Source organism: Triturus cristatus, chromosome 5_1 (genome assembly GCF_964204655.1).
Source record: "Triturus cristatus chromosome 5_1, aTriCri1.1, whole genome shotgun sequence".
NCBI lineage: Eukaryota > Metazoa > Chordata > Amphibia > Caudata > Salamandridae > Triturus > Triturus cristatus.
Window position 1 is genome coordinate 99336052 of NC_140587.1, and position 16247 is coordinate 99352298.

Below are 16247 nucleotides of genomic sequence, written 5' to 3' on the forward strand. Positions count from 1 at the left end.
GTTTTTGCAAAGACGGACTAAAACTTAGTAGCACTATTGCACTTTACTTGCCTGAGGGGCATTTTTATCAAAGTAGAGTATGTTTAAATACTGAAAGGTTTTTCGCATATTTCATAACCTTGTATTTTTGTATTGTGCAAATTGCTTTTTAAACAATTCAGTGTGTATTTTATGTGGATCTCTTGAGTTCCAAATCATGATAAAAATGCTTTGACCATTTGAGCATCCTAAAGGTATTACATTGCAGCATGAAACACAACACAAAATAGAAGTGCTAAAAGTAGCTAAAAGATAATATTCACACTGCGGTATCAATGGAGGGCAAGTAACATTGTTTATATTATACTAGATGAGGAAAAAGTTTAGAAATTGAATTATATCAGCCTTAACGTCGATAAGATCCATGTTTGAAATGCTACTGCATTTTGTATTATTCAATTGTGCTTAATATAGGATGTAAAACTATTAAGAGGTAAGTGCACTGAAACAAGAAAAATAACAAAAAATGAAAATAGCTGCCTTGTACAAATAAAGAAGCTTCATTATACTAGTCTAAGGACTACTGCACTCATTAAATACTACTACTTGAAGGTATACTTTCACTGGGGACACAGTATCAAGTATTAAAAAGGCTCATTAGGACATTAAAACTAGATCTTTTTGTTCCCACAATAACCGTACTGCCAATAAATATTTACTCATGATAATCACAGTATAGGGGGATGTAGAACAAGTTACTTACCTACGGTAACGATGTATCTGTAAGAAATATTAGTTAGATTCCTCACATTAGAATATCCCCAGGCGTCAGACCGGATCCGGAAGATTTTTCGTCAGCAATACCCATTGCGCGTCGCTAGGCGTCGTCTGCGGCTCCGCGTCCGACGTCGGCGTCGTGCGCCGGAATGACGTCGGAGTACTTCGATGCCGCCCTCGCTCGCTGACGTCAGTTCTTGTACATTGCCTTCCGCGCCAGGAACGCAGAGCGAGACCGACACTGGTGCCAAAAAATTCTAGGGCCCTGAAAGGGATAGCCTTAACCCTAGATGTCAGTTCGCAGAACGGGGAGGATGGGTGGGTCGGTGAGGAATCTAACTAACTAATGTTTCTTACAGATACATCGTTACCGAAGGTAAGTAACTTCTTCATCTGAAAGAAACACGTTAGTTAGATTCCTCACCTTAGAATAGATACCCAAGCAATACCAACCCCGGTGGTGGGTCTGCGAACCAAGATCACACCAGAAAGTCCTGGAGGACAGAACGGCCAAAGAAGCCATCCCTCCGGACTTGGCTGTCTAGGCAATAATGCCTGGCAAACGTGTGCAGCGAAGCCCACGTTGCCGCCTGACAGATGTCCTGCAAAGGGACTCCCCGTCCCAAAGCAGTAGTAGCCGCTGTGGCCCGAGTAGAATGGGCGCGCAGCCCAACAAGCGGTTCCTTTTTTGCCAAGGAATAATGATGGTCCGTTTGTGTACAGCTTTTCCCTTCTTTGCACCCACGTAGCCAACGAAAAGCTGGTCGTCCACTCGGAACTGTTTAGTGCGGTCCAAATAAAAGGAGAGCGCACGTTTTGGGTCCAGACGGTGGAGCCGCTCTTCCTCTTTGGAAGGATGCGGAGGCGGAAAGAAGGTGGGCAAGGTGACAGATTGCCCAAGATGAAAGGGGGTCACCACTTTCGGTAGAAAGGAAGGACGAGGCCGAAGGACAACCTTGTCCGGATGAACAGATAGAAAAGGAGGCTTGGACGATAGAGCCTGGAGCTCACTCACCCGTCTAGCCGAGGTGATGGCTACCAGGAAAGCAGTCTTAAGAGTGAGAAGACGAAGAGGACAATTGTGAAGAGGTTCAAAGGGAGCGCACATCAGGAATGTCAAGACAAGATTCAAGTTCCACTGAGGCATTACGAAAGGGACAGGAGGGAACGTGTGAGTAATGCCTTTAAGAAAGCGTGACACTACAGGGGACTTGAAAAGAGAGGGCTGATCTGGAAGCCGTAAGAAGGCAGAGAGAGCAGCAAGATAACCTTTCAAGGTGCCCAGGGCAGAGCCCTGCCGGGCCAAAGAAAGAAGAAAGAGGAGAACCTCAGAAAGAGGGGCGGAGAGGGGATCCACAGCCTTTGCTGTGCACCATGCCACAAATTTGTTCCACCGGCAGTCGTATACCGTCTTTGTGGAGGGACCCCTGGCTGCCAGAATGATATCACAGACTTCAGGAGGCAAGTCAAATGGCATCAACTGCCGCCGCTCAATCTCCATGCATGGAGGTGGAGGCTGGACAGGTTCGGGTGGAGGACCGTCCCCTGCTGCTGCGACAGAAGATCCTTCCGAAGGGGCAGACGTATCGGAGGATCGGTCAACATACTGAGTAGCTCGGGATACCAGTACCTTCGTGCCCAATCCGGAGCCACCAAGATGACTTTGGCCCGGTCGCGCTTGATCTTCTTCAGCACTCTGGGCAGAAGTGGTATAGGCGGAAAGGCGTACAACAGACCGCAACTCCACTGGCGACGAAAAGCGTCGCCGAGCGAGTGCCGCCTTGGAAATTCCAACGCGCAGAACTGCTGACATTGCGTGTTCTCGTCGGTGGCGAATAGATCTAACCAAGGCTCTCCCCACTGCTGAAAGAGACCTTGCGCCACCTCGGAGTTCAGACGCCATTCGTGATCCATCATGCACCGTCTGCTCTGGCGTTCAGAGAGCCCACCAGATGTTGAACCACCAGGGTGACGCCCTGGTGTTCCAGCCATGTCCAGAGGCGCAGAGCCTCCTGACAAAGGGTCCACGACCCCACCCCGCCCTGTTTGTTGCAATACCACATGGCGGTGGTGTTGTCCGTGAACACCTGCACGACACTTCCCCGGACAGAGGGAAGGAAGGCTTTCAGTGCAAGTCGGATCGCTCGCAGCTCCAACAAGTTGATGTGGAGGCGAGACTCCGCCGGAGAGCAGAGGCCTCTGATCTCCGCCTCTCCCATATGGCCACCCCATCCCAGGAGGGACGCATCCGTCACTACGACATGCTCCGGTAGGGGTAGGGACCCAATCGCGGTCCGTGAGCCACCACGACAACTGCTGTGCAGTGCCCTCCCAGATCAAGACATGGTCGGACAGGTTGCCGTGATGCTGGGCCCACTGAAACTTCAGGTCCCACTGCAGAGCCTGCATGCGCCCCCTGGCGTGATGCACTAGTAGGATGCAGGAGGCCATCAGCCCCAGAAGCCGCAACACTAGCCTGACCGAAACCCAGGATAGAGGCCGAAAGATGGGAATCAGGGCCTGTATATCCCGGACCCGCTGCTCCGGTGGATGGACCCGGAACTGCGCCGAATCGAGAACCGCTCCGATGAAGAGGAGCTTCTGAGAGGGGCTCAGGTGTGACTTCGGCACGTTGATGGAAAACCCCAGCAAATGCAGCAGGAGATCCGCCGTAGTCTGGAGGTGGGAGACGACTGCCTGGGGCGAGCCCGCCTTCAACAACCAGTCGTCGAGATAGGGGAAGACTGGAACCCTTGATCTGCGCAGATGAGCTGCGACCACCGCCATCACTTTCGTGAACACCCGAGGGGCACTGGTAAGGCAGAAGGGGAGCACGGTGAACTGAAAGTGCTCCTGACCCACCGTGAACCGCAGGTAACGCCGGTGGGCCGGCAGGACGGGGATGTGAAAATATGCGTCCTGCAAGTCCAACGCTACCATCCAGTCTCCAGGGTCTAGGGCAGCTAGAACCTGAGCCAAAGTCAACATTTTGAACCGTTCCTTCCGGAGGAAGGCATTGACGTTCCGGAGGTCCAAGATAGGGCGTAGGCCCCCTTTGCCCTTCTTGGGAACCAGACAGTAGTGGGAATAACAACCACGACCTACTTCTGGGCTCGGAACGCGCTCGATGGCCCCCTTGGCCAAGAGGGCCGAAACTTCCTCGTGGAGAAGATTCAAATGATCCCCCGAGATACGGTGGTGCTGCGGTGGCATGGCTGGAGGGGTCGTCTCGAAGGGGAGGGAGTAGCCCCTTCGGACGATTTGCAGCACCCACCTGTCCGACGTGATGGAACGCCAGTGGAGCAGGTGATGGCGAACTCTGCCGCCCACTGGCGTGGAATGGGCCTGAAAGCTCGGACTAGGAAGGCTTTGAGGTGGATGCTGCCGGGGTGGATGTGGACTGACCGCGTCGTCCTCCGGTACCGCCTCGGCGGAAACCACGTCCGCGACCGCGTGCAGGCTGGTTCTGCGGCCGGTGGCTAGGCGGACGTGAGGAGGTGCCCCATCCTTGGCCACGAAAGGAGCGAAAAGCGGAAGTTTGTGGCCGCGGGCCGAGAGGCCCAAGGACGTGGCCGTAGCCCGGGAGTCCTTGAAGCGAGCCAGCGCACTGTCCGCTTTGTCACCAAAAAGGCGAGCGCCATCAAAAGGCATGTCCATGAGGGTGCTCTGGACATCCCCTGAAAAAGACGTGGACCGCAGCCAGGCGTGACGTCTAAGCGCCACCGTGGTAGAAATTGCTCTACCCATCGAGTCCGTAGTGTCGAGTCCACATCGGATTGCATGGCGCGCTGCATCTCTCCCATCGGCCAGGGTCGAGGAAAGCCGCGCCCGGGCCTCCTCCGGGCACAGTGGCAGCACGTCCTCCACCGCATCCCACAGAGAGTGGGAATAACGGTCCAAGAGACAGGCGGTGTTCAAAGACCGCAGGCCCAAACTGAGCGAAGAGAACAGCTTATTACCACACTGTTCCAGTCTCTTGGAATCCCGGTCCGGAGGTGCGGACGGGAAGGAGGATTGGGAGGTAGAGGCCTGGATAACCAGACTCTCAGGGGTGGGGTGTTGGGACAGAAAACTGGGGTCGCCCGGAGCAGGGCGGTGGCGCCTGGCAACGTTCCTATCCACAGGAGGGACTGTGGAGGGCTTGGACCAGGTGCCCTGCAGAACGTCAGTGAGGGCCTCATTGAATGGCAGCAGAGGCTCAGTGGAGCATGCGGCAGACTGAAGCACCTCAGTGAGGATGTTAGTCCTCACAGCCACGGCAGGCAGCTCAAGCCCAAGGGCTTCGGCCGCCTTGCGCAGCACCACAGAAAAAGCTGCACCCTCCTCCGAAGCCACAGTCGGAGGAGAGATGAATCCAGTGTCCGGAGAAGTATCCAACCCACTGGCCTCCCCCAGTTCATCTGCCCAGTCCTGTGCAAGTTGGCTCTGAAGGGCCATAGGGTCATCAGACCCCTCCCAGTCGCCCCCGTCATCCGATTCCTGGTAAACAGGAGGAATGATCGGAGCCGGTCGATAGACAATATGTGTCTCTAGCGGCGGCGTCAGGCGGCGCCGCATCGGCGTCGGGACCGGACAGGGGCTGAACCGGAGATCGACGTCGACCGGAGCCGGCGTCGGGAGTGGTATCGGCGTCGGCGGAGGAGGCGCAACGAGGTCGACCGGCGTCGACAGGGGCCCAGGCTCGGGCCCCTCGGGGACCTGCTGCGTCGGGGCCGGAGCCTCCAACGGCGCCGGGGCCGGAGCCGCCGGCATGCGAGGTCGCCCAGTCGAGTCCGCGGGGCCCGAAGGCGCGCCAGCGGGTGTCGACGGCGGGGCCAGGCTCCTCATGGCCGAGAGGAAGGCACTGACCTCCGCCGGCGTCGCGCCAGTCCCAGGGACCGTCGGGTATGGGGACTTGCGCGGCGCCCACGGCTCCTGCGGAGCCGCGGGGATGGAACCACCCGGACCCTCGGCCGAGTCGCGCGAGGGGAGTCCGAAGAGCGGTGTCGCTTCTTGGACTTCTTGGAGTGCCTCGACTTACCCGAAGACTTCAAGCCAGACGAGTGACGATGTCGAGTGCGGCTCCGCGACCGATCCTTGGACCTCCTCCTGGACCGGGATCGAGAGCGACGCGGAGCCGAGTGGCGAAGCTCGAGAAGCTTGCGGGATCGCTCCCGCCTAGCTTTCGAGGTCAGGGCCATACAATCGGAGCACGACGCCGCGTCGTGGTCGAGGCCCAAGCAGTACAGGCACCGGCGGTGATGATCGGTGACAGTCGTCGCAGGCCTTGAAACCAGGCATCCTACCGGCACCAGAGTCGAGAATTGACCAAAAAGAGTCAAAAAAGTTAGTCAAAAATTGACTAAAGGGGTAGCTCTCCCGGATCTGCGCTTACTGGCGAGGAAAAAAGAAGAACTGACGTCAGCGCGCGAGGGCGGCGTCTAAGTACTCCGACGACGTCAATCTGGCGCGCGACGCCGACGACGGACGCGGAGCCGCAGACGACGCCTAGCGACGCGCAAGGGGTATTGCTGACGAAAAATCTTCCGGATCCAGTCTGACGCCTGGGGATATTCTAAGGTGAGGAATCTAACTAACGTGTTTCTTTCAGATTCTCCCTTCAATGCCCTTAATGCTTTGTGGTGTGGCCTAAAGCCTAAACGGTTACATTGTGGACAAATCCATTTGCTTCTTGGCTTTGCATAAGCACGGCAAAAAAACGGGACATAGCGGATATATTCTTTAGTGGACGGCTGGCACACTGGGCAGATGTCAGTATGTTCAGTGGACCTGCCCGCTTTCCATAGAGATGCATTTCAAGCGTGCCATATCAGAACTTTAGGTACAGGGACTTAGCTAGTTAGGGTCGAGGGATGTCCAGGAGATCTTCAAAATAAGGGCTATCTTTGTATGTCAAGATCTGGGCTGACAATCTTCCCAGAGTAGAGCATCTGTGGAGATTAGATATGATATAGTCCCAATAGACAGATTAATACCTTTTTCAAAGATGGATTTAAAACGCCCAGATCAGACCAATAGCTCCCAAGACTCAGCCTTAGAAACCACAAATTGACATGCCTGAACCAAGGAAAAGTAATGTTCTTATCTAAGACCAACAGTTCAGCCAAAGACCTTTCGATATGGCATAAACTCCTCTAAAGTCCAGATCCTCACCCAGTATAGAAGAGGTCTTAACACAGCAATATTTTCCACTTTTTTGACTGCTACATCAAGGAACATAATAGGAACAAAGGGGGTATTCAGAGGTGAAGGAGTGAGAGAACAAACCTGTTCTCACTCATTGTAAGAGAGTGTTTGCATGGGAACATATTTCAGCACTAAATAAGGCCACAGACTGAGCCTTTAGCTGGTACAAGTCAATAGCAGGGAGTAGAGCTCTTGATATTGACAAGTACTTGTTAGAAATAACCATGGCTGGGTGCTGGAGCACTGTCCTACGCTTTGCAATATGAGGCACCCACGATGCCCTGCTATACAATCTGATGCCCAAATACTCAAATCTGAAAACGTGCTCCAATTTCCTATGTTCCAGAGATACAACTCCTCTAAAGGATTTAAGGGACCTAATAACCATAGCGTTTGTTTTAGAAGCATTAATCGCCAAGCTCTTATTTCTACAAAAATCACTGAAATTATTTAAAGTTGTTGCAGGTCTATAGGAGTCTGAAATTTAAAGAGAATCATCTGCAAATTAAATTGCAGGGACACTAACCCCTAGTTTAGAACCATCAATGTTGCCTTCAAGTAGAGCCCTTATAACATCGTTTATGTAGAGGAAAAGGAGTGTGAGAGCTAACACACACACCTGTCTACCCCTTCTGAGTATAGGAATACGATCTGTCATTTGCCCCAGTGAACCCCATCAGACTTGGGCATAATTGTCCTGGTGTAGTCTTATTAAACAAGTAGGCCATCAGGCATCCCCATACCCCTAAGCAATTCTCACAGCAATACCCTGCGGACTAGGTCAAAGGCGGCCCTGAGGTCTACAAAGGCAATATACATATTAGATGGCCATCCATCAGCATAGTTTATTTCCAGACAACACCGATGAGCCTCGGGACTTAGTCTATGGTACTTTAGGTCTAAACTCTCCCAGATACTGAGCTAAGATCTCCATAGCATCAATCAAATCTCTAAGTTTATTTGCAAACACCTTCTGTAGGGTGTCCATGAGGCTAATCTCTCTATAGTTGCTTGGGTTCATACGGTCCCCCTTCTTGTAGATGGGAATTCTATCCACACCTTTCCAGGTGTCGGGAATCGTGGCTTTAAAAACTATGGAGTTGCACAATCGGTTAACATTTGGGACCCAAACTGTTATATTAAGACCCAATAAATCTGCTGGAATTTTATGAGGCCAGGGGCCTTACTTAGTTTGACAGCTACTGTGGCTGTCTTTGTCTCCTGCAGAGTAAAGTAGCAGAGTATGTTTATATCCTGAAAGGTGTTTCGCGTATTTCTGGGAAATGGGATCATTTGTAATAGGGAGTTGAAGGGTGCATTATAGTCAGAGCCATTTTCATGAAATGTTTCCCTCCCAAACACCCTGATTCAGGTAGCATTCAGTATATACTCCTGTGAACTATGAAGGTCTGTTGTCACCCCACCTTACTGTCTACACTAAGTCGCTCCAGTCTGAATCAAAACAATTATGTTGGGCTAACATTAATGCTTTCTTATACTAGGCTCTGGCTAGGCGAATGAGCAGGAGCTTTAGTTTTCAGTGTCTTACTGGAACCTTTTTAGCCCTACTACAATCCCTTGTGTACCAAGGATTGGTGTGAGTGTTATTCAACCGAGATGGAAGTGGTTTCCTCAAAGGAGTTTTAGTTAAAATATTTTGTGTTTTTAAACAGCCAGTTTTTTGTGCATGTCAACTATGGGGATATCAATGGATGCAAGATGAACAGAGGGAGCCAAGACTGCGAAGATGATTGATAGATTTCAGTTAAGTCTTCTGTGTTTCCCAAAATCAACAGCCATTTAATAGACCTGTGAACATTACACAATATTGGCGCTATGGTTGGAACATTAGGGATGAATCGGCTTTAATCAGGGATCCTGAAAGCTTTAGATGTAAGGGTAGTGGTCACTATCTTCCCTGTCATCTAGTCTGAAGTCAACCATTTTATTCCACAGTCAGCCAATCAAAAGTAATCGATTTTTGCTCGGAATTAGCCTCTCTTGAAGGTAGGCAGACCTTGTTTTTTCTGAATTAGACCTGCTATTTCACTCCCACATGCCATTTGATATTGCCTAGAGCAGTGGTTCCCAAACTTTTGACTCCTGAGGACCCCCATTGAGTCACTACTGGAAGCTGGGGACCCCCAAGCAATTTGTAGGATTTAAATTTCAAACATTAAAACAGTAATTCGAAAAAAATTAACACGTGTGCACACAAAACAAATACTCAAATTACTAATGATTTTAGGTGCATATTTACAAGCCCCTATCACCATGGGAACATCACTTTTTGAGACGTTCCCTCGGCGATAGGGGCTCCGCCTTATTTACAAGGCAGCGTTAAGCCACTTAACGTGGCTTAACGCTGCCTTGGAAATAAGACCCCCTTTCACCCAATGCTTAGCGTGAAAGGGGTGGGCAGTGGGTGTTGCGGTGGGCTTTCCTCCTGCAACACCCATTGAATTTGATGCAGCCCCCTATTTACAAGGGCAGCGTAAATGGGAGGCAGTGCCAAAATTATGACCAGGGAAAACCTGGTCTTAAATTGGCGAAACAAGGAGAAATGCTTCATTTCTCCTCGTGTTTGCAAGACGCCTTGGATTGTTTATGTTCAGGAAGGTGACCCTTTCTGCACATCAACAATCATTAAAAAAAAAATGACATTTTGTAACTTTCGTATGTGCTGCATTAAGCAGCACACATAGAAGTGACAAAATGACATTTAAAGATTTTTTTATGTGCAGGAAGGGGGACCTTCCTGTACATAAACAATCTTCCCCTGTTGAGTGTAGCACCAGCACAGGGGAAACGCAGGGCTGCACCATATTCTTGTAAATATGGTGCAGCCCTGCGTTTCTGAAGTGGTGGAGTGTGTTGTTAAGCCAAGGAGGCTAACGACACTCTCCACCACTTCTGTTGTATTTTATATTGAAAGAATTTGCAAGAAAACGAAAAAAGTTAATGGGAAGGTTGGTGCTGCATCTCCGTGACTAACTTTTCAATGGTTGGTTTTATTTCGCAGTACGAGGCTCCTGCTCCTGCCAGGGCCAGACTGGAAATCCAAAGCAGCCCTGGCAAATGATTTCAGACCAGTACCCATACGGCACACACCAAGTGCAGTGAGTGAGCCTGACCACTACAAATGGGTCTTTGGGAGGCTCTCCCCCCAAAACATTTAGGAAACAATGGTGCAGTCTACAACACATTTATCATTATATATTGAATCGTATTAGCTTTTAAAGAATAGTAAATGAAGACCTGACAATGCACCAGAATACGAGGGTATCAAAAAAACAAGAGTGCACTACCTATCAGTTTTCAAAGGAACGCAATTAAGTCGTCAGGTATATTACTCCCGCTATACCATGTGCTTAAGCCAAGAGAAAAAGAATAATTGTTTAATCAAAGCATTTTATTTTGGTTTTGTTATTGTCATCATAAAATATATACAACAAAATTGCATTGACCCTTGATAATGAAAATGAAAATTCCCATGGACTACCTTACATACCATTCATTCATGCATACTAACACTCACATAACCCATTCTGACTGTGAAAGTACATTTAACATTCATCAAACATAATGCCCAACATTGATATCAATTCCCTATACAGATACAACATAGCAAAAACTTTAGAGTATATCAATATATATACTTTCGTCAATCAATTAGCTTTCAGGTTCAGGATCCACCATTGGTGTATGCTGACATCACAGGTGACAAAAAGGCTGGAATCAAGGGGTAAAAGAAAGAGTAATCAAATTAATGTGGATATATGATACTTGATTTAGACAATGAAATGCGTAGGGAACAAGGGCTTATTATTTCCCAGAGACACGCCGACACGCGTTTCGGTGTGGCCACCCCCAAAATCGGGGTGTCACCTTCTTCAGGGCGTAACTGTGAAATCAGAGCAGGAGTCCATGGGGGTCTGATGAACTAAGGAAGATCGAACAAAGTAAATGAAACTGCTGGGAGAGTGGAAGCTGTATAATAAGTTCGATGGAAGAATCTATATGGAAATGATTATATACGGGGGAATAGGAGACAACGATATTCAGAATAACACTAATGAATTGGGATTCAACCTGGAAATAAGCAGGGAACGTCCTTCCCGGTAAATGATCGACGTAAGGCAAGGATGTTAAAAGAAGGAGTTGACCCAGCTGGCGCCTAGTGTTACGCGGTGGTCTGTGATTCTTGGTCTTAAGTATTGAGGTAATAGAGGGACGATCCAATAGTAAAGGCAGTCTATATAGCCGATTCAAATGCTTCGCAGATCAGGATAGTGGATATCAGTGCATCAATCGGCAGCAAGCGGAAATCTGCGAACGCCCGCAGGGGACTATGCAGCAGAATTCGACAATCTTTCTGGGGGGTCTTGAATGATTCCCCCGCTATCACCCTCCAACAGTGCTTCTCATCTCCCCATAGCCCCTCTGTCACCTGTATTTCATTTTTTATAGCATCTCTCATACCATTGTAGGATGTCAGAGCACTTTACATCACACACATATAGAGACTGAATCATACGTGTAAATCAGTGTATAGAAAAGGTTACATAAAGCAAAGGGGACTACAAGGTATAGAATTCACATGTCATTCATATTGGTAGGCATTATTACAGAGTGCTTGGTCTGGAGAAGCACAAACTCAGGATTCAGAACATAACACAGTGGTTAGCACTGAATTTAACAATAAAAATGTATTTCCACCCAAATAAACCTTTTTAGCAGCATCAGGATAATGAAAGACTGAGAAAAAACATAAGTCACTAACTTGTACCTTGCAGTTTGCAAGCAGCTGTTTGATAGTTTATAGGTCACTGTGCTAGATTACGATTGTCACTTATGAACTGCACAGTAACAAATACGCATATAAAATACTGTTTTTTAAAATGCATGGTAAACGTTCTTTGCAGTAGGCATATTAACCCTCTGTGCTACATTAGATAAGTCAAAGCTGCCACTGGACAAGCGCTCATCTCTCTCCAGCAGGGACATTAATCACTGGTGTTATCTTGACACTTTTATTGTTCTTTGAAAACTGCTAATTAAACAAGATACTTTGCAGTGCTTTCAAAACTGCTGCCTGCGGACCCCCTAGGAATGTGTCGGGGACCCCTGGGGGTCCGCGGACCACAGTTTGGGAAACACTGGCCTAGAGGGCAACATGCGTGGCTGTCACTGTACACAGAACATAGGATTTGGTACGAAGGGATGGTATACCCCCAACTCTCATCTTCCTCCTCTGTAACAAGTTCAAAGCCATATATAGGCTCAAAAGTTATGTTCAGATGTTCGCCAATAACCATCACACCCCTAGTTTTAATATTATTAATGTAATGGTGCAAAATTGTTAGGGTTGGGGATTCCAGGGTCATGTACCTTGGCCTAAGGTAAACATTGAAAAAACACAGATTGGACACCTTTGGCGTACACATTTTAGTCCCTAAAATGTCGGAGGAGTCCACACTTAATTACTCAATATGTAGATTTAACTTTATTTTGGCCCAGATCATAAGACCCCTTGAAGCCCTACTGCATTCAGAAGGAATTGCATTAGATTTGAATAATGGCGAGTTAGCCACGTTTCTTGGAGCATACAAAAATCCCATTGTTCAATATATTCCAACCAATCAGAGTCCAAGACTTTAGCCTTAAACCCAGCAATGTTCTATGAAAGTGTATTAAGAGTCTAGTCTGGAGAGATAGTCAGAGGCTGGCTTTTCCCGTGACTCTCTTTTGAAACTGTTATTTTGTGGGTCATCTGCCCAATGGCAAGAGTGTGCCACAGCTTACTGAGAACCTTTTTTCAAGTATAGGGCAACACGCAAGCTGTTTGACAGCCCGTCATGTGTCTTATTAAAGCCCAGTCTACTGCGGTCATTCCTTCTTTGGCCTATGACAGAGCAGCATTACTCCAGGCTCAACTGGAATAGGGTACGCTAGAGTTCCCTTCAAATGCCCTAGTTTTTATTTCCAGAAGGACTGGATCACTACATAGGATCATCATATCTCAATATATGTGCCTGGTTCCTGATAGCAACACCAGCATGTGTTGGAGATAGAAGCAAATAAATATGTACGGCGCATGGGGGCTAAAGTATTGCTAGTATATTTTTTTTATAGGCCAATTCGCTTTGTGGAATGCTACAGTACCTCTTTGCAATCTCCTGCGAAAGCCTTTTCTGTTGTTTGCAAGTACCTATTGTTCATGTGTCCGAGTCCCAGCTATGCTAAAAAGCAAATTTCCTCATTACTTAGCTATTTTGGATCATCTAATATAGCCTGGATATTAGGCCCTTTGAGCCACAGAAGTTACGAACCATCTTTTCAAGAAGTGCTAGAGGACTGGAGGTTTCTATTCAATTGGGATATGTGGGGCAAGGGGGATGTAGAGCCCAGTATCACAGCTGAAGTTATTGAAGCTGTTTCAATTCAGGGATGTGAAATTACACTGTTCAAAGGGGGTATAATAGTGCATTGCTTCAAAGCTCACTCAAGGTTCTGCATTCCCAAGCTTCCCAATTCTGAAAAAAACCTGATCTTTACATTAGGTAAGGAGAGAGAGAGATGAGTGTTGTCTGACAGAAAGTTGGCAAGCCTGCTGTGGAGTGTGATTTGATCCTAGATTTCAAGAACGGTTTTCGAGGGGGTGAGAGATAAGGCTTTCAGTGTCTTTGCTTCCATTCCAACCAAGGCAGATGCCACGATGGCTAAGGCTTGGTCCATATGCTACCATTTTATCTTGCTTTCTCTCATGACCCATTCTGATATATACCGCAGGTGCATCATTCAATAATATCAAATCAAATCTGGCCATGCCAAACCACCCTTTTCCCGAGGCGCTGTCACAAACTTGGAGTTTCTTGCCTCCCTATACGGATTCCGTCTTTGTCCCTGGGAGGCTGGCTACATATTTGCTTTGGTGACCCTATGTTGATATCTCAATTTGCATTATTTGATGCTGATTTGAATTTGACTAACTACTTCTTGCCTTCTGTAATGATTCTAAAAATCTGAAGAAACATTTATGGTTTTGACTTTGAATTTTTTCCTGAGGTTTCCTTTATTCGTATAGGGCTGCTGCTTATTGAGACTCACGGGGCCTGACCCTGAACCTCAATCTTTTCAATTTATTAGTTAAAAGCATGGAGTGTCGAAGAAGAAACCACTCATATGCCTAGCTGAAGTCTGAGCACGTTTATTAAGCAGAAATAAGCAATCTCTGATATCACAAGATAAAGCATAAGTGATTCCACCTTTTATCTAATGGTGATCTTCCTCCAATATGAGTTTATTTTTTTATTTAGTGCTCCATAGCCTCCAGATTCCACACTGGTGCCTCAAAATGGACTCCACACCGCAGCACATCTAGGGCCTGAAGAAATATGATATCACCTCACAAAACTGATGGAAATCCACGGACTCCCCTAGCCTGCCCACACCATGTTCAAAACCAGACATATGTACTAGCCATCATGTCAAGCATTATCCCTCTACCAGTTTCTGTCTCACATCTTTCTTTCACCCTGTCTTTCTCCGTCTTTCCCTGTCTCTACCAGTCTGTGGCTTTGACTACTCTAGCATCTCTTACTCTACTCTTTGCTTTACCCTATTTCTCCTTATTTGTAGGTCTCTCCCGGTCTGTATCTCATGTTATACACCTTTTTCTGCTCTGCCTCTCCCTGTCTCTCCCCTCGGTTTCTCCCTCCAGTCCTTCTGTTCTGTCTTTCTAGGTTTGTCCCTTTGTCTCTATCTTTTTACGTCCCTCCTTGTATCTTTATATGATCTCTCTCCCCATCTCGCAAGTCTTTTTCTGATTGTCTCTTTTTGTCTTAGATTTTTTGTTCTGCTGTTTTACTCTCTTCCCATCTCTGTAGGTCTCTCTTCCAGTCTCTTCCCATATCTCGAACCTGTGCCATTTTGAATGTCTAGGACAAAATACAAATGTTTGGGTGTTCAGTTACTTGCAAATGGAAAAGCAGTCAGAGGCACGGGCCATAGACCAGTAAAGTTTTAAATGCATACTGCTTTATTTTCTTGTTACATGAAAATTGTAGAGCTTTGGATGTAAAATACAGTTTAAAGTCTAGGCCCTTCTTAACAATGGCTGATGTACAAAGGGATTGGTGGCCTATGCAGGGCTGGAGTGGTTTGGGCACTTTATTTACTAGCATCTGCAGGACAGTAAATACTTCAAAAAACAAATGTAATTTGAAGTCGGTGTCCTAGTGTACTGTCAGTTTTGAAATGTAATTGTAATGTCTTTATATAGCAGTCATGACTTATGGTGCATTGCTGGTTTTGGGATGCGATCAAAGATATAATCAATACATGCGTTACACTGATAACACCGCTTTAATGAACACATGCTGCAAATAACTATTTTCTGTAAAAGACTGCATCAAAAGGCACAATAAATAAACCTTTTTACATTGTGAAATGACCGAAATTCCAAAAATCGGTGTCATACCACAAACATATAATGCGAATGCACTTCTGAAGTTACACTTCTTTGCCATCACGAAAGTACAATTCAGTCAAAAACCTTCTAAATTGCATCCACAATTGTAAGATTGACAATAAAAATGTAATGCAAAGAAGATGGCACTTCAAGACAGCTGTTTATCTTGGCTCAGCCACATGAAGTTAACATAAGAGGGAATGGGGGATAAACCCTGTATGAATCACTACCTATATGTACCACAAATGACACCTCTTGGGACACTAAATCTTATCATTGATAGTTTGTGTTTTGAATAAGCCAATGTTCAGATTTTTCCCTTCAGATGTCTCCTAATTCAGCTTTGTCCATTTGGTGGAGCGCTAGTGTGGTGCCTCAGTGCTATACAGTTGGCTTTAGCTATTACCATTTCTACGACTTTCTGTAGAGACTTAATTGACTTCACATATGTAGGAGTAAGGGGTGAAAAAGGAAGTGCTTAAAACTGCATTAAGAATATGACTATTGAAGCATTTTATTCTTGGCATACGATCTCTTCTCATATAGATAGTGGCATGAATTGCTGTAGGCACTGCTCCTTGGCCTTCCACTTTCCAACTAAAACCCAGTCAGCCACTGCCTGAGAGCGCAATACCCGTATGTAATATTACCTGCGACATAGCTGAAGACAAAAAACCTTGGTGTAGGTAAAACAATGACAAGCACGGAGGAATAGTGGGACAACTTTTAGCACAGTGACACTTCATTGTCTTCAATGATGTTTTGAATTATCACATACTTAACACGCTAAATGTGGATACATAAACACAATGCTAATCCATTTTGAATTTCT

General features: G+C 47.1%; 1 protein-coding gene across 2 annotated transcripts in view; it reads right to left on the reverse strand.

The window, feature by feature from the left end:
• The window catches only part of MROH1 (maestro heat like repeat family member 1), a 2508022-nt gene that overhangs the window by 1802681 nt on the left and 689094 nt on the right, over nt 1-16247 (reverse strand). The window lies entirely within an intron of this gene.